Source organism: Papio anubis, chromosome 11 (genome assembly GCF_008728515.1).
Source record: "Papio anubis isolate 15944 chromosome 11, Panubis1.0, whole genome shotgun sequence".
Taxonomy (NCBI): domain Eukaryota; kingdom Metazoa; phylum Chordata; class Mammalia; order Primates; family Cercopithecidae; genus Papio; species Papio anubis.
Window position 1 is genome coordinate 3,519,280 of NC_044986.1, and position 21,740 is coordinate 3,541,019.

General features: G+C 46.4%; 2 long non-coding RNA genes across 2 annotated transcripts in view; both read right to left on the reverse strand.

The window, feature by feature from the left end:
• Positions 1–4: 4 nt before the first annotated feature.
• LOC103887830 lies at positions 5–12,943 on the reverse strand. The gene is made up of 3 exons (XR_001891623.3): positions 12,796–12,943; positions 8,469–8,606; positions 5–48 (listed from the first exon to the last, which is right to left on the reverse strand). It is a non-coding gene; the product is annotated as an uncharacterized LOC103887830 (long non-coding RNA).
• A 3,293-nt stretch (positions 12,944–16,236) lies between these two features.
• Positions 16,237–21,740, reverse strand: part of LOC103887829 — a 30,074-nt gene continuing 24,570 nt past the window's right edge. The window contains exon 4 of the long non-coding RNA XR_652075.4: positions 16,237–16,303. This is a non-coding gene — a long non-coding RNA (uncharacterized LOC103887829). The remainder of the gene's footprint in view (positions 16,304–21,740) is intronic.

Here is a 21,740-nt window from a genome sequence, read left to right on the forward strand (position 1 = left end):
TGGGATTCCAGGCGTGAGCCACCGCGCCCGGCCCCAATTTGTAAATTTCTATGTAGAGAGAAGACAATAAATAATATATAAAAATATACATATATTTAGAAAAAATACTGGTCAGAGTTACAGCAAAATTAACAGTAGGTATATCTGGGAGGTGAAAACTTACACATTACATTCATATTTTCCCAGTTTTCTTCTGAATAGACAGGCAGAGTTATGTGTCGGAGAACACTGCTTACCATATCACTGTCTCACCACTCTGCCCTCCTGCTACAGTGAACAAGGTAGGGGAGACAACTAACTCAGAGCCATCAGATTGGTCTAGAACACTGAAGCCTGATGGGATGGGCATTGGTGCATGGCTACCTGGAATCTGAGCTGGGGCTGACATAGTGCTGAGAGAGCAGAGACCAGACTGGCAAGTGGGCAGGAAGGAGGAGAGGTGCACAGGAGTGTGGAGATCTGGGCTGCGTGGTCCAAAGCGGAGAGATCCTAAGGGAGGAGTTCCCATGAAGCCCCACTGAATTCCTTGCTCTGCCTTTCTCAGCATGTCTCTGGGGACTGATACTATCTTCACTTTTATCTGAACTACCTGGAGGAAGTTTCTGCTGCCTGCAACCAAACAGTTACTGACCAGGCAAACTAGGGAAAAAAATCTTAAAATTAGCATTATAAGAGAACCAAAAATAACTTACAAGGTATGAGGTTTAGTAAATACGTTTAGCAAGATTAATGAATACAAGGTCAATATACAACTGTATTTCTATGACAATAATACTATTTTTATAATAGGAATTTTAAAAATGCCATTTAAAATTTTCAATGCCATTTACAACAGCATTAAAAACGCCAAATACTTAGAAAGAAAGCTATCAAAGTTATGCAAGATGTCTGCACAGGAAACCACAAAATTGTACTGAGAGAAAATTTTTAAATCTTAATAAATGAAGGAATATACCATGTTCATGGATTGGAAAAGTACCTGTTGAGATGATGTCAACTCTTCCTCCCAACACTGACGTACAGATTTAGTACAATCTCAATCAAATTCCACTAGGTGCTTTTCTTAAAATTGATAAGCTCATCCTAAAATTTACTTGGAACTGTAAATGATCCAGAGGAGCCAAGGAAATTCTGACAGAGACAGAGGCTGGAGGATTTGAACCACCCAAACCAAGACATTTTATGAGGCTGTAATAACTAAGACACTTTGGTATTAGAACAAGAACAGACAAATAACCTAACAGCACAGACAGTCCAGAAACAGACCTCCTATTCACGGTCACCTGATTGACGACAGAGGAGGCACTGAAATGCAGTGGCAGAGAGCGGCCTTTCCAATAAGTGGTGCTGAGGGTAGTGGGAACACACATGATAAAGACTGGATTACGCCCTTCTCACACATGTGAAAGGACAAACTCAGATGGTTGGGCACCCTAAGATATGACGATTCCCCAGCTCTGAAGAGGAAAGGAATAGTGTGTAGAGACCAAGTGAACAGCTGATGTTAAACCAAGGTTAAGGGAACACCCAAGATCTAGCAATGAGCTGGAGCTATGAGCACCCACTTGCCTGGGCAGGTATGCAGGAGGGAGAATCTTTAAAGGGAAGAACAAAACCCAGCCCAGTTCCCTCCAGCTGACTCCTTGGGCTTGTTCACCTAGGGCTGCATCAATGCCTTGGACAGGATGGAGACCCAGAACTTTGTGGTAGCTCTCACGGGGGAGTTGGTAAGAGTAGGCAACCTCAAAAGGTAGCTGTTCTGAAACACTTTCAAAACGTCCTATGGTTTTATTGTTAAAATAAATTAAAGATCTAAATCAACCAAAAATTCCCATGTTCATGGATTGGAAGACAATATTTTTAACAACACAAAATTGATCTACAGATTCAACGCAATCCCTACTATAATCACAGTTGGCTTCTTTCTAGAAACGAATAAGCTCATCTTAAAATTCATATGATATTTCACCAGACATGGAATAACCAAAAAACACTCTTGAAAAAGAACAATGTTAAAGGATTCCCATATTTTGATTTCAAAACTTACTACAAAGCAACAGCAATTGACATTGTGGTACTGGCATAGGATAGACATATCAGTGAAATAAAATTGAGAGTCCAGAAGTATAATTATGTGTCTATGGTCAACTGAGTTTTGACAAAACTGCCAAGGTCTTTCAATGGGAAAAGAATAGTTTCCTCGACAAATGGTGCTGGACAACTGGAGAGCCACAAGCAAAAGAACAAAATTATATTTGTTCCTCACATCATACAAAAAATTAACTCAAAATGGATCAAGGGCCTAACTGTAAGAGTTAAAACTGTAAAAACTCTTGGAAGAAAACAGGGGGCTCTTCGTGACCTTGAATTTGACAATGGACGTGACACAAATCTTAGATGCGATACCAGAAGCATAAGCTGCAGAAGAAAAATAGATAAATCGGACTTCACCACAATAAAAAACTTCTATGTTTCGAAAGACACTACTAAGAAAGTGAAAAGACAACCCAAAGAATGAGAGAAACGATTTGCAAACCACTTATCTGATAAGGGACTTGCACCTAGAATGTAAGAAGAACTCTTTTTTTTTTTTTTTTGAGACGGAGTCTTGCTCTGTGCCCCAGGCTGGAGTGCAGTGGCGCGATCTCGGCTCACTGCAAGCTCCGCTCCCCGCCCCGGTTCACGCCATTCTCCTGCCTCAACCTCCCGAGTAGCTGAGACTACAGGTGCCCGCCACCTCGCTCGGCTAATTTTCTTGTATTTTTAGTAGAGACGGGGTTTCACCATGTTAGCCAGGATGGTCTCGATCTCCTGACCTCATGATCCGCCCGTCTCGGCCTCCCAAAGTGCTGGGATTACAGGCTTGAGCCACCGCGCCCGGCCAGAAGAACTCTTACAAATCAATAATATAAAAACAAAATCACTCAATTTAAAAATAGGAAGATGACCTCAATAGACATTTTCTCAAAGAAGTTATACAAATTCCTAATATCCATGTGAAAAGATGCTCAACATCATTAGTCATTAGGTAAATGCAAGTCGAAACTACAATGAGTTACCACTTCACACCCAGTCAGATGGCTGTAATAAGCAGGTCATAATAACCAGTGTTGGTGAAGATATGGAGAAATTAGAACACTCACACATTGTTGATGGGAGTCTGAAATGGTGTCACCACTTTGGAAAACAATCCAACAATTCCTCAAATGGTCAAACATGGAGGAAACAAATATGACCTAGTATTTCCAATCCCAGGTATAGACCCAAGAGAAATGAAAAACATAAATTCACACAAAAACTTGCACATGAATGATTATAGCCATAGCATTCACAATAGCTAAAAGGTGGAAAACGCCCAAATGTCCATTATGACTTATTTATTTATTTTTTAAAATTATTTATTTATTTATTTAGACAGTCTCTCACTCTGTTTCCCAGGCTGGAGTGCAGTGGCACAATCAAGGCTCACTGCAGCCCTGACCTCCTAGGCTCCCACCTCAGCCTCTTCGTACCTGGGACTGCAGGCATGCACCACCATGCCTGGCTGATTTTTGTATTTTATCAAGAGATGGGGTTGTGCTATGTTTCCCAGGCTGGTCTCAAACTCCTGGTCTCGAGTGATCTTCCCTCCTCAGCCTCCTGAAATGCTGGGATTACTGGTGTGAGCCACCATGCCTGGCCATGAATGGATTTTTAAAACATTGTACATCCATACAACAGAATATTATTCAACCATAAGAGGAATGACATGCAGAAACATGCTACCACATGGATGAATCTTAAAAACGTTATGCTGAATGAAAGAAGTCAATAACCAAGAAACTCATATTATAGGTTTTCATTTGTGTCATGTCCCGAATAGATAAATCTACGTACACAGAAAGTAGAGGAGTAGTTGACTTAGGGCTGGGGGACATGGAGTGATGGGGGTGTCAGCCAAGGGGTATGTATGGGTTTCTTCCTGAGGTGATAAAAATGTTCTAAAATTGACTGTGGTAGTAGTTGCACCTTTCAGTGAATATGTTAAAAAAAACCATTGAATTGTACACTTTAAGTGAGTGCACTGTATAGTATGTGAATTATTTCTTGAAAAGTCTGTTATAAAAAATTAAAAAGCCCTGTGGTTTTATCAGAGCATAAAAAATGAACATTATTTTTCATGAAGAATTACTCTTAAGTGTTTTGGTGTTCTGGGGAAACCATCTTTCCTGGAGCACATGGCCAGGACTCATGCTGCAGGCTGGCACATGGGATCCCAGGGCCCTCCTGTGTCTTTGTCCTAAGATGGCCAAGACCCCACCACCACCTGCTCCCCAGGAGGGGCTGCTTGGTGTCCACACACCTTGGAGGGGGAAGGTGGTCTTGCAGGCCCCAATTGACCCCTTATCTCCAGGCCACCAAAGTGGAGATCATGGCTCCTAGTTCTTGCCTGGGGTGAGACCAAGGCAGATCCACACTCCCCACAAGGTCTTGGCCCCACATGGCGCCAGGTGGGAGAGCCTGCTCCCTCCCCGGCCTGGACTCTGCCACTGCTCTTTGGAGGCCACTCTTGGTCCTCTGTGGAACACACATACACAGGGCTTCTCCTCCAAGGTCATTTCCAAATGACATGAAGGAAAAGTAAAATCCTTCCAGATGGCTTTTTGAAAAGCAGTTTCATTATTTTCTAAACATTTCAGAAGACTCAGCTCCACTATTTTTAACATAGTTCTTTTCTTACATTTCTTTAAAACTTGTTGTCTCTTTCAGTCGGATTTCAGGAGTCTCAGCAGATGCCACCCCTGCCACCCTGCTCTAAGCCACATCAGTGCGTCCCTGGCGGATGGTTGCAGCCTCCTAACTGGTCCCCTCACTCCTCCCCTTGCCCGGCAGCACTGTCTCTCTGTGCCTTGACACCATAGCCAGGGGGGCCCTTAAAATGAAAGGAATACCACCCTTGTACCCCCTCCACAGACCTTCCAAGGGCCACAAGGACACTGAGGGTCAGCCACTACCCTGCCACACCTCCCCCCTCTGCTGCTGCAGAAGCTCCTGCTTGAGGCCCTGCGTTTGCTGTTCCCTCTCCCTGGAGCTCTCTTCTGCAAAAACACCTGCTGTGCTCCCCAACTCATGTCTCACCCCTGGCCCAGGGAGGCAGCCCTGCCTGCCTGTCTAAAACTAACCCCCACCCCAAACACCACACATATACCTTTCCCTCTCCCTTTCATTTTATTTTTCTCCTTAGCACTTACACCATTTAATGAAGTTTAGGCTTTACTTAATTAACTTCTGCACTGTCTCCCCATGAGAAGGGAAGCCTCCTGAGGAGAGGGGCTGGTCTGCTTGGTTTATGCTGCATCCCCAGAACCCCAGCTTGTGCAAACCAAATTTTCAGGGAAACAGTGTTCCTTACTGTGTCTTCAACCAAGGCAAGGGTTCTTAACCTAGGGTCCATAAACTTGAATGAAAAACAAAAATTTAACTTTATTTTCACTAATAGCTATAAAATTCAACATTTCCTTATGAGTATAGGCAAGAAGCCACAGTCATTTTAGCAGTATCAGATTGTTTATGGTTGTCGTGACTTGGAGATTCTGGTAATAATTAGCTCAACTGTTCCTAGATTTTGTTTAATGCATGAATAATGAAGAAGCACATATACAATTATATCTCAAATTTTATTTTTAATGTTTTGCTAACTATTCAATATAATTAATTTTTTCTGTGATTGTATGTATTTTATTTTGTGGACAATGAAAACATTGTCCTGGGGAAGGGGTATGCAGGCTTCACCAGCCTGATTCAGGGGTCCACGCACATAACAGAAGCAGGACCCTGGACCAAGGCATCTGCTTCTGTGCTCGAGGCACACGGCTCAATATCACACTACAGTGGCCCATTAATAAACCAGTTCTTTCATTATCTAGCATGGTTTTGCTCCACAGTGCATAGTTCTTGTGTTAGTTTATAATACACATTCGTTAAAGTAATAGAACTACATAAAAAGAGCTCCAGACTTAGGCCTGACAGCCTCTGTGCAGGCCAAGTGGGTCATTCAATGCCAGCTCCATCCTGAGTATTTGTGAAGACCTTGTGGTAGGCCAGGTCCTGAGCCAGAAGAAAGACAGGCATTAAACACGTAATAATCCCCCCACCCCTTTTTTTTACTTTCTTGTAATCCAGGCTTATTTCCCAAATAAAAATCATGAACATGTATTTGAAGATAAAGGTTAATCCTCCTTATCCCAACTCTGCCTAAACCCCTTCAGCTTGCAGGCAGATGCACTATTACCAGTGGGCTGTCAATCTTTCTGGACCTTGTTTGAAGGACATTACAAACAGACAGACATCTACATATAGTTGTAAAACCATGAGATGGATCATACAATAACTTTTATATTATTCTCATCATCCTTTCCCCATTAGCACTTACTCTTTAGCACTTACACCATTTAATGAAGTTCCCTGTCAGTACATGTGGATCCACCCATCCTTTTTCGTGGCTGTAGAATAATCTGTTGTTACATATGAAACCACATTTATGGAACCAGTCCCCTCTTGAAAATTTCATACTCTTTGCTATTAAAATGTGTTATAGTAACAAATAAGTAGAAAATGAAAAAATTTAAAGATACCATTAAAAAAGATACCCCCACAGGCCGGGTGCGGTGGCTCATGCCTATAATCCCAACACTTTGGGAGACCGAGGCGGGCAGATCACCTGAGGTCAGGAGATTGAGACCATCCTAGCTAACACAGTGAAGCCCTGTCTCTACTAAAAATACAAAAAATTAGCCACGCGTGGTGGCGGGTGCCTGTAGTCCCAGCTACTTGGGAGGCTGAGGCAGGAGAATGGTGTGAACCCGGGAGGCAGAGCTTGCAGTGAGCTGAGATCGCACCATTGCACTCCAGCCTGGGCGATAGAGTGAGACTCCGTCTCAAAAAAAAAAAAAAAAAGATACCCCCACAATGGCAGCAAAACATCAAATATCCAGAAATAAATGGAATTTATTTATTTAAAATTGGTACAGTGAAAACCACAAAACATAATTGAGAAAAACATTTTAACAATCTAAGTAGTTGGAGAGATACACCATGTCAATGGATTAGAAAACTCATTATTGTAAACACCTAAATTTACCCCAAATTGATCTGCAGATTAAACACAATCTTAATAAAAATGTTAGCAGGTTTAGTTTGATGAGCTGATTCTGAAATTTATAGGGACATGCAAAGGGCTAAGGATAGCAACATAGTCTTCAATAAGAATAAAACTGGAAAACTTAGACATCACCCAGCAAGGCTTATTTTAAAGCTGTCCTAATTAAAACAACATATTATTGGTGCAAAGATAGCCTGAAAGTTTACTAAAATGGGTGACAGTCCAGAAACAGATCCACACATATGACAAAATGAGACTGGGTCAACAAATGGTGCTGAGTCAATCGGCTTTATCTCTTGAAAAAAATAAAACTAACCCCTGCCTTACACCATATAAAAAAGCAAGTCTAGATGGATTTCTAGCTGCACGTGAAAGATAAAACAACAAAGTTTTTAGAAGAAAACATGGGAGAATATCTTTGTGACCTTGTGATGGGCAAAGATACACTAAACAGAAAACAAAAAACTTTAACCATAAAATAAATGGATAGATTGGACTACATTAAAAACAAGAAATGCTGTTCTTCAAAATGATACATTAAGAAAATGAAAAGACAAGCCACAGAGTGGGGAAAGACACTTGCAAGATATATATCTCACAAAGAATTCATATCGGAATATAAAGAACCCCTGTATATCTTTAGAAAAATGCAGACGGTCTCACAGAAAAATGGATACAAACCTGAACAAGAAACATAAAGAAAATCATATATCCAAATAGTAAATTCACATCTTAAAGATGTTAAACTTCATTAACCATCAGGAAAATTAAAATTAAAAGATAAAGTGATACCACTGTATCTCCACCAGAATGACTAATCTGAGAAAGTCAAACAATATCATGTTTTGGCAACGATTTGGGTCCACTGGAAGTCTCACACGTTGCTGGTGGGAATGTAAATTGGTAGAAGCACTTGAGAAAACTCTTTTGTAGCTTCTACCAAAGCTGAACATTATGACTTGGCAATCTCACCACTAGGTATACAACCAATTGAAATGAGTACATATATTCACTAAAGTACATGCACAACAAAGTTAATGGCAGCAGTATTTTTAAAAGTCAACAACCGGAAACATGGCGAACATGGTCACGGGTAGCAAAATGTCTAAATAAAATTGTGTCATATTCATACGATATGAATATTGTACAAAATAATGAGAATACATTTGCTATCATTATATGCATTGATATGAAATGAATCTCACAAACATAATGTCAACCAAAAAAAGTCAGACACGAAAGAGAGTACACTATATGATTTCCCTTTATATCAAGTTAAAAATAGGCAAAACTCATCAATGGTGTGAAAATGCAGAGTTGAACTTACCCAAGTAGGGTGATAGTGGCTAGGAGGAGGTCAGAGGGAGCCTGCTGAACTCCAGATCAGGATTCAGGTAGGTTCACCTTGTGAATTGTATGGGACTGGCTGCCTACGGTTCTTGAATGTCGCAGTACCTAGTTCCTACTTCAATAAAAAGTTTATATTTAAAAAGTGCTATAGAGAACACCCTTGCACTCGTATATTTGTGCATTAATCAGTGTTTCTTCAGGAAACAGCCCCTGAAGTGGGGTTTTTGGCTTATTTGTTAAATGTATACTTTAAATTTGGACAGGTGCGGTCAAATGTTCTTATTCGCCAACATGTAAGAAAATCCCTATTTCACCCCACCTTCACCTGTACTAAATACATTCGTTCCTTCATTTAAAAGTATTTATTGTCAAAAGGATAAATATGTCTAAGTCTGCTTATATGAGGTATCTAGAGTGGTCAAATTCATAGAGACAGAAAGTAGAATGAGGGCTGCCAGGGGCTGGGGAGGGGAGGATGGAGAGTTATTGTTTAAAGGGGAAGAGTTTCAGTTTGCAAGATGAAATGAGTTCTAGAGATTCATAGAGGTGATGATTACACAATAGTGTAAATGTACTTCCATGCCTCTGACCTGGACACCTAAAATATGATTAAAATTATAAATGGCTGGGCATGGTGGCTCATGCCTTATAATCTTAGCACTTTGGGAGACTAAGGCAGGAGGATCACTTGAGCCCAGGAGTTCAAGACCAACCTGAGCAACACAGGGAGACTGCCTCTACAGAAAAGATAAGACTTGCTGGGCATGGTGTTGCATGCCTGTGGGCCCAGCTACTCAGGAGGCTAAGATGGGAGGATCGCTTGAGCCCAGGAGGTTGAGGTAGCAGTGAGCTATGATTGCAGCGCTTCACTCCAGCCTGGATGACAAAGGAAGACCTTGTCTCAAAAAAGTTGTAAATGTCATATATCTTTTGGCAAAGTTAAATAAATGAAAAATATATTTACTGAGTGCCTCTTAGGTGCCAAGCACTGTTCTGGGTGTTGGGAATTTAGCCAAGAATAAAACAGACAAACATTTACTGTTCTTGTAGGACAAACATTCTAGTGAAAATACTTGCAGTCCAACTTTCTGCTAATCTGATTGGTGATAATAAAATCTTACTGTTTTAATTCACATTTGCTAATTCCTAATACATTTTAGCATATTCTCACACATGTATGTGGCTTTTATATTTCTTCTGTGAACTGCCTATTGATATCATTTGCCCATTTTTTATTGGGTTGTCTTTTGCTTGTTAATTTGCAAGAGCTCTTTGTATTTGATGGTGGTGGCCTCCTTGTTCATATGTTGCAAATATCTTCTCTCCGCTGATGACTTCGCTTTGGGCTTCTCTGCCTGTGCAAAGGCCCCACCCCTCCCCAGCCATCTGTAAGTCAATCTTTTTATGGCTTCCAGTTCTTTGTTTAGAATGACATTCTCCATCCTAAGATTAAAACACAAAATTATCTTACACTTTATCTTAGTAATTTGATGGTTTTCATAGTTTTAGCCTATAGTTCTTTAATCTCTCTAGGGTTTAATTTTATGTTTTATACAAGGAGAAATTTAATTTTATTTTTTTCCAAATGGGGAACAAAGTATCCCCAAACCATATATTGAGTTGTCAGCTCATCTTTTCTACTGATTTTAAAGATCACATTATTCATTTCTAAATTCTTTTTTATTTTTAAATTCCCTTCTACTGACCTTTTAGAGTACTCCTGCCTAGACTCCACCTATTGTTAATTCTTGTAGTTTAAAAAAATGTTAATTCCCAGAAGAGCAAACTTCCTCTAAGAATCTTAATAGATTCTCAGCTATTTCTGTTCATTTACTCTTCCATGTAACTTTTTTTTTTTTTTTTTTTTTTTTTGAGATGAGGCTCTTGCTTTGTTTCACAGACTGGAGTACACTGGCGTGATCATGGCTCAATGAAACTTTGAGAGCCTGGGTTCAAGTGATCCTCCCACCTCAGTCTCCCGAGTAGTTGGGACAAGAGGTGTGTGCCACCACCCTGGGCTCATTTTTAATTTTTTTTGTAGAGATGGAGTCTCCCCGTGTTGCCCAGGCTGGGCTCAAACTTCTGGGCTCAAGCAATCCTCCCACCTTGGCCTCCCAAAGTGTTGGAATTACAGGCATGAGTCACTGCACTCAGCCTAATTTCAGAATCAGTTTGATGCTGTACACAGTTTTATAACATGGGGGCTGTTGATGAAATAGAGTTGCTCCATTCAGATACATATTAAGTCTCTTCATTTATTACATAACAATTTAAAAGCAATTGCCAGTAGGTGCTTTGCAGGAAACCTATTCAGTGCTTTGAGAATACAGAATTGGGAGGGCCTTCCTTGGTCTCGGCCAGCAGCAGGAATGAGGGGGTTTGAGAAATAGGAAGGCTTTCTTCCAGAAATCCTGCGTTGGTTTATTCTGGAAACTGATTAGAAATTAATGAAGCAAAGTTGGGGTGGGGGACGAGTCTTGCAAACACAGCAAGAACAGCATGTGCTAAGGTCCTGGGGCCACAGAGACGCCAACATAGCCACAAGAGCAGAGTGATGTCAGGAGGCAGGCGTGGGGCGTCTCCTCTCGCAGGCCTGCAGCTGGAATTTCCTTCTGTAGTTGATACAGACCTGTCACCCTCCAAGTCCTAATCCTGACCTTAACTGGGAGCAAGGAAGATACAGATTCACAGAGCCAGGGACTGTCTGAGTAATGAGGGTCCTTAGAGGTCACTTAAGTCCACCCATCCTCATGTGGATTGGGGGATTAGCAGAGCCAAGGTCATAGTGACCGTCAGTGTGGAAATTTCACTGAAGGGATCAAAAGCCAAAAGCCAGTTCTTTGAAAAGATCAACAAAATTGATAAATCTCCAGTAAGACTGATCAGGAAAGCTGAAAAGGGAACACCGCTATAGACCTGATGAACATTAAAAGGATAGTAAGAGGACATTGTGAAAATAAACAGGCTAAGAAGTTTGACAACACAGAAAAAAAATGAACAAATTCTTTGTAAAACACAACTTGCCAAAACAGACACATGATGAAATGGAAAATCCCAAGGATCCTGTGTCTGTTAAAAAGCAACAATAATTAAGACAATGTGGTACTGGTAGAAGGCTGGAGAGACAGATCACTGGAACAGAATAAGGAGTCCAGAAAAGGACTCACATATATAAAGTCATCTGATTTTTGACAGGGCACCAATGGAATTCAATGGAAAAAGAAAATATTTTCTATTTTTATTTATTTATTTTTTTGAGACGGAGTCTCGCTCTGTTGCCCAGGCTGGAGTACAGTGGTGCAATCTGGGCTCACTACAAGCTCCGCCTCCCAGGTTCACACCATTCTCCTGCCTCAGCCTCCCGAGTAGCTGGGACTACAGGTGCCCGCCACCTCGCTTGGCTAATTTTTTGTATTTTTAGTAGAGACAGGGTTTCACTGTGTTGGCCAGGATGGTCTTGATCTCCTGACCTTGTGATCCGCCCGCCTCGGCCTCCCAAGAGGTGAGATTTTTTCATATCTCACCATATGAAAAAATTACTTTGAGATGTATAATTGGCCCAAACAGAAAAGTTAAAACTATACAACTTCTGGAAAAAACCCACAGGAAGCTATCCCTAAAACACACAGGAAACTATCTCTATAGACTTGGGATAGGCAAAGATTTCTTAAGCAGGACATAAAAAGCGCTAACAATGAAAAAAAACTGATAAACTGGACTTCATAAAAACTTAAAAATTCTGCTCATCAAAGGACACCATAAAGAAAATACAAAGACACACTATGACCGGGTGCAGTGACTCATGCCCATAATTCCAGCACTTTGGGAGGCCAAGGCAGACGAATAGCTTGAGGCCAGGAGTTTGAGACCATCCTGGTCAACATGGAGAAAACCCGTCTCTACAAAAAATACAAAAAATAGCAGGGTGTGATGGTGCATGCCTGTGGTCCCAGCTACTTGGGAGGGTGAGGTGGGAGGATTGCTTGAGCCCAGAGGTCAAGGATGCAGTGAGCCAGACTGCACCACTGCACTCTAGCCTGGGCAACAGTGAGAGACCGTATTAACACAAAAATTTTTTTTTTTTAAATTAAAACAAAGAGACGCCACAGACTAGGATAAAATGTTCACAATGTATACATCGGAAAAGAGCTTGTCAATATGTAGAGAAGACACAGATCACAAGAAAAAACCAAGAACACTGCAGTACCGGGCTGAGGCCCAGCAAGCAGCGTCTCATCACTAACAGGCCCCAGAATAAATCCCAGGGAGCCTCGTTGGGCCCCTCCATGCACGGAGCTTCCTACCTGGGTAATACTGCTCCTTCCACGTGCTAGATGTTTGCCTTGTTTGCTGGCTGGAAAAGAACTTGCGCCTTCAGTGTTCATCTCATAGGGTGATCTTATAGGGTGCTGCTGGTTTTCTTTCCCCCAAAGTAAACACAGCACGTAAACACCTGTGGAAAGAAAAGGTAACCCTTCCTTCAACACAGGAGCAGGGTGGAGAGCACAGTGGGTTTTGGCCCAAACCTAAGCTGCTCGCCCACTCCCTGCTAGCCCTGTGAGCCAGGGGGAGGCCCTGCCAACCAGGGGAGGCAAACACTCCTGTTCTTGCTTGGACCTGAGCCCACTACTTGCCCTGCTGCCCATGCTTCTGGGAAAAATGGAGTGAACAATGGTGTCCACATTTTCCTGCAGCCAAGGATATTCCAAATCCCCAAGCTGGGACCTGTGCAGGCAGCCCTGAGTGCCAGTGGACAAAATGTCCTGGGCCTTCCAGGGCCACTGGGCTCAGGCACACAACGGACACTTCCCCAGCTTTGCCCTCGAGTGGTGGCCTCACTGCCTCTGTCCGGTGCCAGTTTTTGGAAAAGCTGCTCCACCCTGACAAGCGTGGGTCCCACTGGTGCCCCAGGCGAAGCCAAGGCCCAGGCACCAGAATCTACCTTCTAACATCAAAGCAGCTGCTTCTGCGTGGGGCCAAGGCTGACAGGGTGTAGGCAGGGTGGGACTCAGGCTACAGAGTGTGGAGATGGCAGATGCCGGGGCAAGGCCGTCACAATGAGTCCTTCCTGGCCAGGTACCAGCCTGGTCCTGTCCAGTGGGGCGGGGACAGCCTGAGGGAGGTGCCTCAAGGAATCCAGTGGCCCTGGTGGCCACACTGACCCAGTCTCTCCAGCCTCTCCTGGCCATGCAGTGGGTGTGGGCAGCAGTGACCAGAGTGCTCAGGGCGTGCAAGTCCACCACCCAGGGATGCCTGGGCTCCAGGCAGGGGTGCAGTAGAACCCCCACAAGGCTGGACCTTTCTAGGCTGTGCCTGGTGCACAGAGGCCTCTCGGGGACACAGGAGGACTCCAGCCCCAGGGGGCTCACAAGCTGCCAGGGAAGAGGCCGTCTCCTGCATGGCTGGGTCCTGTCCCGGCTGGCCCAGCAGGCGGGTGGGGATGCTGGCTGTGGTGGCCTTGGGGAGGCAGTGGCAGTGGCAGGCACAGGACCCCACAGGGTGGTAATGCCTGTGGGAAAGGCTCATCCTGACCACTCGTCAGGGAGTGGGCAGGAGCAGGGCTCTGAGCATAACAGAGAGGCTGCCCACCAAAGAGGGGAGGGGGTGCTGGCTTCCTGGGAGATGCAGGGTGGACATAACCATCATTCAACACAGGGTGAGCCGGCAGCAACGCTCAGGCCTCTCCCATCAATGTGGGTGAGGGGGGAAGCTTCAAAGATGCGTTGGTCAGCCCTGCCTCCAGGGACCCCTCCATGTGGCAGGAAGATGTCTGGGGGTGCAGCGAGCCACGCTTTAGAGGGCTGCCCAGGGCCTCGGAAAAGAGAAAGACCTGCCAGAACCGCCCTCTGCCCTGGGTCTCTCGGGCAACCAGGCTGTTCAGTCCCTGCAGCCCCTCCTGCCTGGCTCCTCCAAGTGACTGGCTCCAGGTCCATCCCCTCTGAAGAGCCAGGACAGCTGCCTCATGGACCGCAGAGGACTCAGGACCGGGTCAGAGTCCAGTCGCCCTCAGAAGAGCAGAGAGACCTTAGGAAATGCCGACTCGGAGACTTCTCATCTAAGATGAGGACATCACCGCCTGCCCCTGGAGGGCTGCTGCCAAGAGCAAGGAGAGCCTTGTAAACTGTAAAGTGCCGTGCTCGTGGGAGGTGCTGGAGGGCCCTGAGCTACCTCTCTGGGCCCCCTGGCTGGCTTTAGACGATCTCCTACAGAGGTCTGATCCATGTGGGGAAACTAAGAGACATAGAAGCAAAGAAATTTAATGAAGCGTTTGTGTGAGTTTCAGAGGAATTTCGATTCCAAAGGCAGTTTTTATGGGCAGCTAAAGCGTCTCCTTGACAAAAATAAGTTTCTAACGAGGAAGTTATGGAGCAACTGATGAAGCCCAGGTACTGTAAATCATTAGCAATGGCCGGCCTCCCGCCAGGGTCGCTGGAGGAGCTCAAAGATGAGGAGACAGAGATAAGGAATAAAAATAGAAAATATATCTCAAAAAACACAAATAGTTCTCAAAAACACTGGAAAGCTGCTGATAAGATTTTTCTTCTTTATAAAAGCTCAGGGATAGTCCGAGCATTAGAGGCCACTGAATGGTACCTTTAGGAATAGCGGAGATGGGAGGGAAACCTGGTTAATGAGAGACTGAGGCACCCCTGCTGTGGCTCCAGGGCTGGCAGGTTGAGGAGGAGGCAGATCACAGAGATAAAAGGGGAGGCATGAACCCTAGGAGGAATGCTGATTTCGTTGTTTAAGGCTGAGAAATAAGAAAGTAGCAGCAAAAGGCCAGCCCCTAATCAGAACTCTTTGTCTGGCAGAAGTTCATGCATTTAGACTCATCAGGGTGGGGACGGGAGCTAGGCTGTCGGGAGGGCCATGGTGGGAAGAAGACGCTTTGACGATAAATACGAACTATCACTCTGACATCCAGACCTGTGGCTGCTACTTCCCCAGCCTTTGCCAGAAGAGGCTGTCTTAGGCTGTTAGGGCTCCTATCACAAAATCCCATGGACTGAGTAGCTTGGAAACAACAGAATTGTATTTCTCACAGTTCCTAAGGTCGGGAAGTTCAAGATCAAGGCACCAGCAGATCTGCTGTCTGCCCTCTGCCTAGTTCGCAGATGGCACCTTCCTGCTGTGCCCTCCCAGGGTGGCAGGGCCAAGGCAGCTCTCTGAGGCCTTTCATAATAAGGGCACCCATCTCCTTCATGAGGGCTCCACCCTCACGACCTAACCACCTCCTAAAAGGGCCCACCTCTTAACAACATCACTTTAGGGGTTAGGGTTTCAACATATGAACTTGGGGCTGGTGTGGGGGACATGTACATTCAGACCATAGCAGAGGTTTTTGGGGTCTGCTTTAAAGAACAGAGAAGGCTCAGCTGAAAACAAACCATTGATTTGCACAATGTGGATATGCTACGCTGTCCAAAAGTAATTTGCCTTCTCTGTAGATTGAGGTAAACTTCAGAAATAGCCCATTGGGTCTGGAAGGGCACTGGGCTAGACCATTAGGTTTTGTACCAGGCTCTGAAGCTCCCTTTGGAACTGGCCCCTTGCTACCCTGGCAACCCAGTGGCTTCAAATAACAGTTGGGGATTCAATGAGGCATCTTTGGTTTGAGCAGGAGGCCTGCAGAGTGTGGGCAGCAGCGAATGGTCACTGGGAGAAGGCTTTTGCTATTACAACTTCACACAGTCCGAGACCCTGGTTTGTTGCTTTCTTTTAGCCAAACAAACTTCAATCACTTGCCTGCAAACATAGGAGCTTCCACACTGTGCTCAGAAATGACCTCGGTGTGATGGTTTCTTCCGAGACCTGCAGAACACACAGCAAGATGAAACCAGTGGGAAAACGAATCTGCGTTAAATGAGAAGCACCTTGCACCATTTTAACACATAGCTCTGTTTTGCAAACAATCTTGGTTTTTCACCATAATTCAATTGACAGCTGGAGTAACTAGAAACAGTTTTCGGGGGAAGGGCTTTTCAACATGAAACTGAAGAAATCAGTCAACAGGTCTCCTTCCCATGGATGCTACTGGCAGGTAACCAAAGTTGACTGGTTAGATAATAGATAATGAAACTTGTAGCCACAGAGGACTAGAAAAATTAATTGCATTTCATGGAATTGTACCACAAGTTGCCAAACTGAAGACACACTTTATGGTTCAGGTTTCCTTCCGCATTTAGTCAGTGAAGTGGTGTCACCCTTCTCAAACAGGGAGCCCGGGAAATGGCCACAGGTTCTCTTTGTGATGTTGGCCGTCTTCCTCCACCAGCGCTAAGTGGTCTGTGCATCGGGAGGGAGAAGTGGCTCCTTTTTAACCCTAATGGATTTACCCAGACCATTCTCTTCATTCTCCTAAAACCTAAGCCTTAATTATCTCGGTGCCTGGGGGACTCGGTATAGAGCCGTAAACATCACACCACAGAGTTTGGCTTTAGGAAAACCAGTTTCTTCCTATGAAGGCATCACTTCTTGGGACAGACAACAGCAGCACTTCCAGCTCTGCCCCATACTGTCTTGGGGACAAAGGGGAAGGAGCACCAGTGGGGAACCCTCCAGCCTTGGCAGGGGTGTGCACCCATCACCCAGTGTGGAGCAACCTCGATGGGGCAGGGAGCACCGCCCAAAGTGGAGGATCTCCCTTGCAGGGAGTGAGGGGATGATGGGCTTTGCATCATTTTGGGTTTACTCTGCCCAGAAAGCTCTAGGGGCACTCGAGGGCTCACACTTAGGCAGAAGTCGATCCTGTGTTTGCTGTGATGGAGAGGAGATCCTCACCATTGCTTTTTCTCCTAGAACTTTTCTAATCAGAATGGATCTCGCTGTCAGGAGGCCAGAGGCCATCAGAAGTGAGCTATGGGCAAGGCGATTTCCTGGACATGCAGACAGGGGAGCTCGGTGCTCTCAGACTTTTTTTTTTTTTTTCGGTCTAACAAGAATCAATATTTAAGATTATGCAATGTCCGTACCAGCCTGAAGTAGCTGCCAACCCAAGGACAAGGGTTAGATAATTTACAATGCAAGGAATCCATTCTTTTGAGAGGGGGAAGGGAAAAAAATCAAGATTTAAGCTTCTTATCCTGGGCTGAACTTTTCTCCTCCATTCTTAATGGCACTGGGCGTAAATAAACCATCCATTCTGTTTTGTATGAATGGTCTGTACTTTGCACAGATTCTGTGGAATCGACAGGCCAGTTGTAGATCCTTGACCACAGGTTTGAGCTATGACTGCCTTGGAAACAGCACTTATTTACATTTTTTTCAACATACAGTACTGTCATTTAGCCTGATCAAAATCTACCCTGATCTTCTTTTACCCCAACAATCAGCAGAGAGAGCCTTTTTATTGCCGGCAACTAATGGTTCTTCTGTCCCAGATTTTTAATGTGAAAATTAAATATTTATAAATGCCTCGTCAATAGCATCCCATAACCAGGTCCTCCCGAAGCCGCAGACCGGGGCCCGTGCTCACTCACACGAAGTCAGAGGTCACAGGTCAAGTGAGCAGCTCGCAGCGGCTGTGGGGTGCATCTGCTGTCACCAGGATCTGGACAATTATTTATGGGGCAGGGCTTATTTGTGAAAAATCCCACATCATGGCCAGGAGAAGTTTCCTTTGTCTCCATAAAGCGCCTTCTGGTGAGGTGTTTACTGGAATCACAGGCTCCTGCTCCCTGCCGGTGACCTTCCTAACACTGTCCATTTTGAGGTGCCTCCAGGAGGAAGCTCTCCACTTTCCCAACCCTCAGAAGAACTTTGGTGCGACACTTTCCAGGCCCTAGGGGACAGGGGCCATGTGGGTGGGGATGGGGAGAAGGGACTGGGATGTCTAGGGTGCCTGTTCCCCCCACTGAGGATGGGGCTTGGTTGGAAGCCAGTGGTGGATTTTAAACAGAAAGCATGCACCCTGTGTGCTCCTGGAGACCCGTGGGGGCATCGGCCTCAGGGGGTGGTACTGCAGATGGCCAGTGCCGGGAGGGGGCAGGGTCCAGAAGGGAGACCCTGGCATGGACCAGGGTAGTGGCAGAGCAGAGTGAGAGGAGGCTCCGGTGGGGGTTGAGGGTTTAGTTGACAGACAGAGGCAGTAGAAAGGGGTTTAGCCACCCCAGGAGAGATGGAGGAGAAGCCCAGGCCAGCTGCTGGAGCACGGCAGCTCCTCCACGCGCACTGTTCCACACACCTTCAAAGGGCAGCACCGCTACCCAGGTGAGCGAGCCTTCTCAGCCCAGAAACAGACAGTCCCATGAGGGAGCCCTGGGAAGCAACCTCTCAGGGCCTGGCTCGGGGAAGTGGTGAGCCGGGAGCCACCTGGCAATTTTGGGCAAGCCACACGCTCGCTCGGGGGCTGGGTATCCCCTCCCGAAAGATGCAGGCAGTGAGCCTTGCCTATTTTCCTTAGAGGGCTCTTCGCAATATGAAGTGGGATGGTGGGGTCCCCGGGGCTGGAGGACGAAGGGGGTCGATGATCGATAAGGTCTGGGTGCGCCCCACTGCTGGACACGAAGGGCTCTGGGGAAAGAGCGCCGGCGGGGTCTGTGCACCAAACATAACCAAACCCTATTGAAAACATGGGGGGAGCTTTCTGAAGACTTGAAGGAAAGAGAGCAAGGACAGAAATCTCCTGTCTCACCCTCCCACCCTGAATGCCCTCCCACGCTGGGGCAAAGGGCAGAAGGAAACGGAAGCCCGTCTGCTTTCCCGGCCGTGCTGCCCACGAACTGAAGCTGCTGGCAGGCTGCACATCTCCCTGGCTGTGGCCCCATCCAACCCCTGACTCCAGAAAATAGAGCCAGGGTGACGCAGGAGGCGACCCAGCCAGGAGGAGTGAGCCCCGCCTGGCTCAGTCCCTGCTGCTCCGTGGGGCCCAGAGGCCCCTGTTCCTCTACAGCGGGGAGGCTGCCATCTGCTCTGCCCATCTCTTGGGATTACTGTGAGTTTCCATAAAATGAACAACGTCCGCACAGGCACGAGCTTCGGAAACCGTCAAGTGCTGTCCACGTATAACGATTACTCTGGTTTTCACGCATGAATTCATGGATGCTTCAAGCTCCTGGGGTCAGGGGGACCACCCTCCTTCCTCAAAACAAGTCAGAAAATACCCAGAGTAAGACCGGCACAAACATCTCATACCCAAAACCAGCTCTGCAATTGCAGGGCATGCTCATGATCCCTCCCCTCCCCCTGCTTCTCCCCACCCCCCATCCCCTTACCCCACCGGACTGCAAACTCCTAGAAGGCAGGGCTGGTTGCTGGGGCCTCCTGCTTGGGAACCTCATTAGAGAGGGGAGGAAATGAATATGCAACCCTGGACTGTAAATCTCAATGTCTGGAAGGCACTCTTCCAAGACAGGAAAGCGAGACCGCTAAAGCACCCTGGTTAATAGTGATGCATTGATAAAGTGATATTGATCATTATTGAGACTGGTCGGCCATCCACGGGGAAACACAAAACCAGCGGGGCAGCCTGGGCGAGCATGCACCTCTGTGGGCCGACCCGAGGGACGGCCGGCCCTCGTAACTCCGCGATGATGATGAACACGTATTGATTTCTTTAGTGCCTCTCCTCAGCCCCAGAGCACTTCATGCACTTATTGGAAAGTGCCTGAAACCAAATTGAAGACAGGCCCAACGAGGAGTATCAATCCAAACGTTACAACAGGTCTTCAGCTGCCCCGGTTCCAAACACTTAAGGAAGCGCTGTGCCCCACTCTGTTCAATAGCTGCCTCCGCCTTGCCAGGAAAACACAAAAGAGGAGGTCAGTGTCTACACACGGCTTCCAGGGAAGGAGCTCGAGCAGTCCGCAGATCCGCGGACATCCCTGCACGCTGTGCTCCTCACTCAGTGCACACACTGTGGGCTGCTTCCCCTCTCCTGTCTTGAGTCCTGGGGCAGCTCTGCAGCCGCCCGCCCAGGCCAAGGCTCTGAGTCCCCTGTGGAGGGGCTGCCCTGTGGCATGGCCACCTGAAACTCCACAGGCCTCGGGGACCCATGGGGTAGCTTGCCAGGGATCAATGCAGGATGTCTGGGCTCCAGAAAACATAACCATTTAGTAAAACTAAAACCATTGAGTCTTATTTGGGAAGAATTTCAAGCTTATAGGAACACTGCAAGAAAAACAATAGTATTGTGAACACGCATCGACCCTGCACCCAGATTTGTTACTGATACCGTTAATGGTGTCGTCATGGACTTCTCCACCTACATCTGTGTATTTTCTGAGCCACTGTGGGGGGAGATGAACACACTGTGGCTTTTCATCCCCATACACTTTCTGAGAGAAAAGCATTAGGGACGCAGCCTCAGTGCGGTCACCAGCTCCAGACGTGTAACGCGGACAGCACTCTTATCACTCACGGTCCTATTTTGTCAATTAGCCTAGTAATCTCCTTTCTAACATTTTTTTTTTCTTCTAGTCCAGGATTCAGTCCATTGCAGTTAATTGCCGTGCCTCTTTAGTCTTCTTTTATCTGGAACATCCTCACAACATTTTGTCCTGTCTGATATCGACATTTTTGAAGAAATAGCCAAGCTTTTGTTGCAGCTTGGACACTGTGGGGCTGGGCTGCAGGAACCTGCCTCTGCCTCCCATGGACACAGGGACCAGCCCCAGCCCCAGCCCTCCAGCCACAGCCACGCCATGTCCCTAACCAGTGGGCTGTAGGGGGAGGCCTGTGGCTGCGTGTTTGCAGGTGCCCCACAGTGGGCCTGGTGGACAGAGGCTGCATATGTCTCTCTGGAGGGGGCTCTTTCTGGCCATGACTGTGGCTCACACACTCGTGATGTAGGCAGCCCCTGCTCTGGGCGAGTAGGGTCTGTGGGGCCCAGCAACCACTAAAGCTCACAACAGAGCTCACCCACAGCTGGGAGGACCAACTCCTGCCTCAGCAGTGCCGCCAGAATCTCTGAGTGGGTGCAAGGGTGCTGGGCACTGGGTCAACCTGGCGAAGACGGACATTCCGAGTGAGGTTAAAGGCGATTTGAATAAAGAGGAGCTGAGGGGATGAAAGAACCATCAGAAAACCCCTGTGTGTCTCATTCCGCTTTGGAGTGGGGTCCCCTGCTGAGCCCTGGGTGCTGCATGGGCCAGGCAGGCTCCAGGGAAGCCCAGGCAAATGCTGCCTCTTCGCCTCTCTCCCACCTTTGGAAACACCCGGGGCCCTGTGCTGGCAAGGTGCCCACCTCCTGAGGAGAGCAAGACCAGAAGCCCCCGGGAACACACTGAGCCAGTGGGTACTGCAGGAGCGC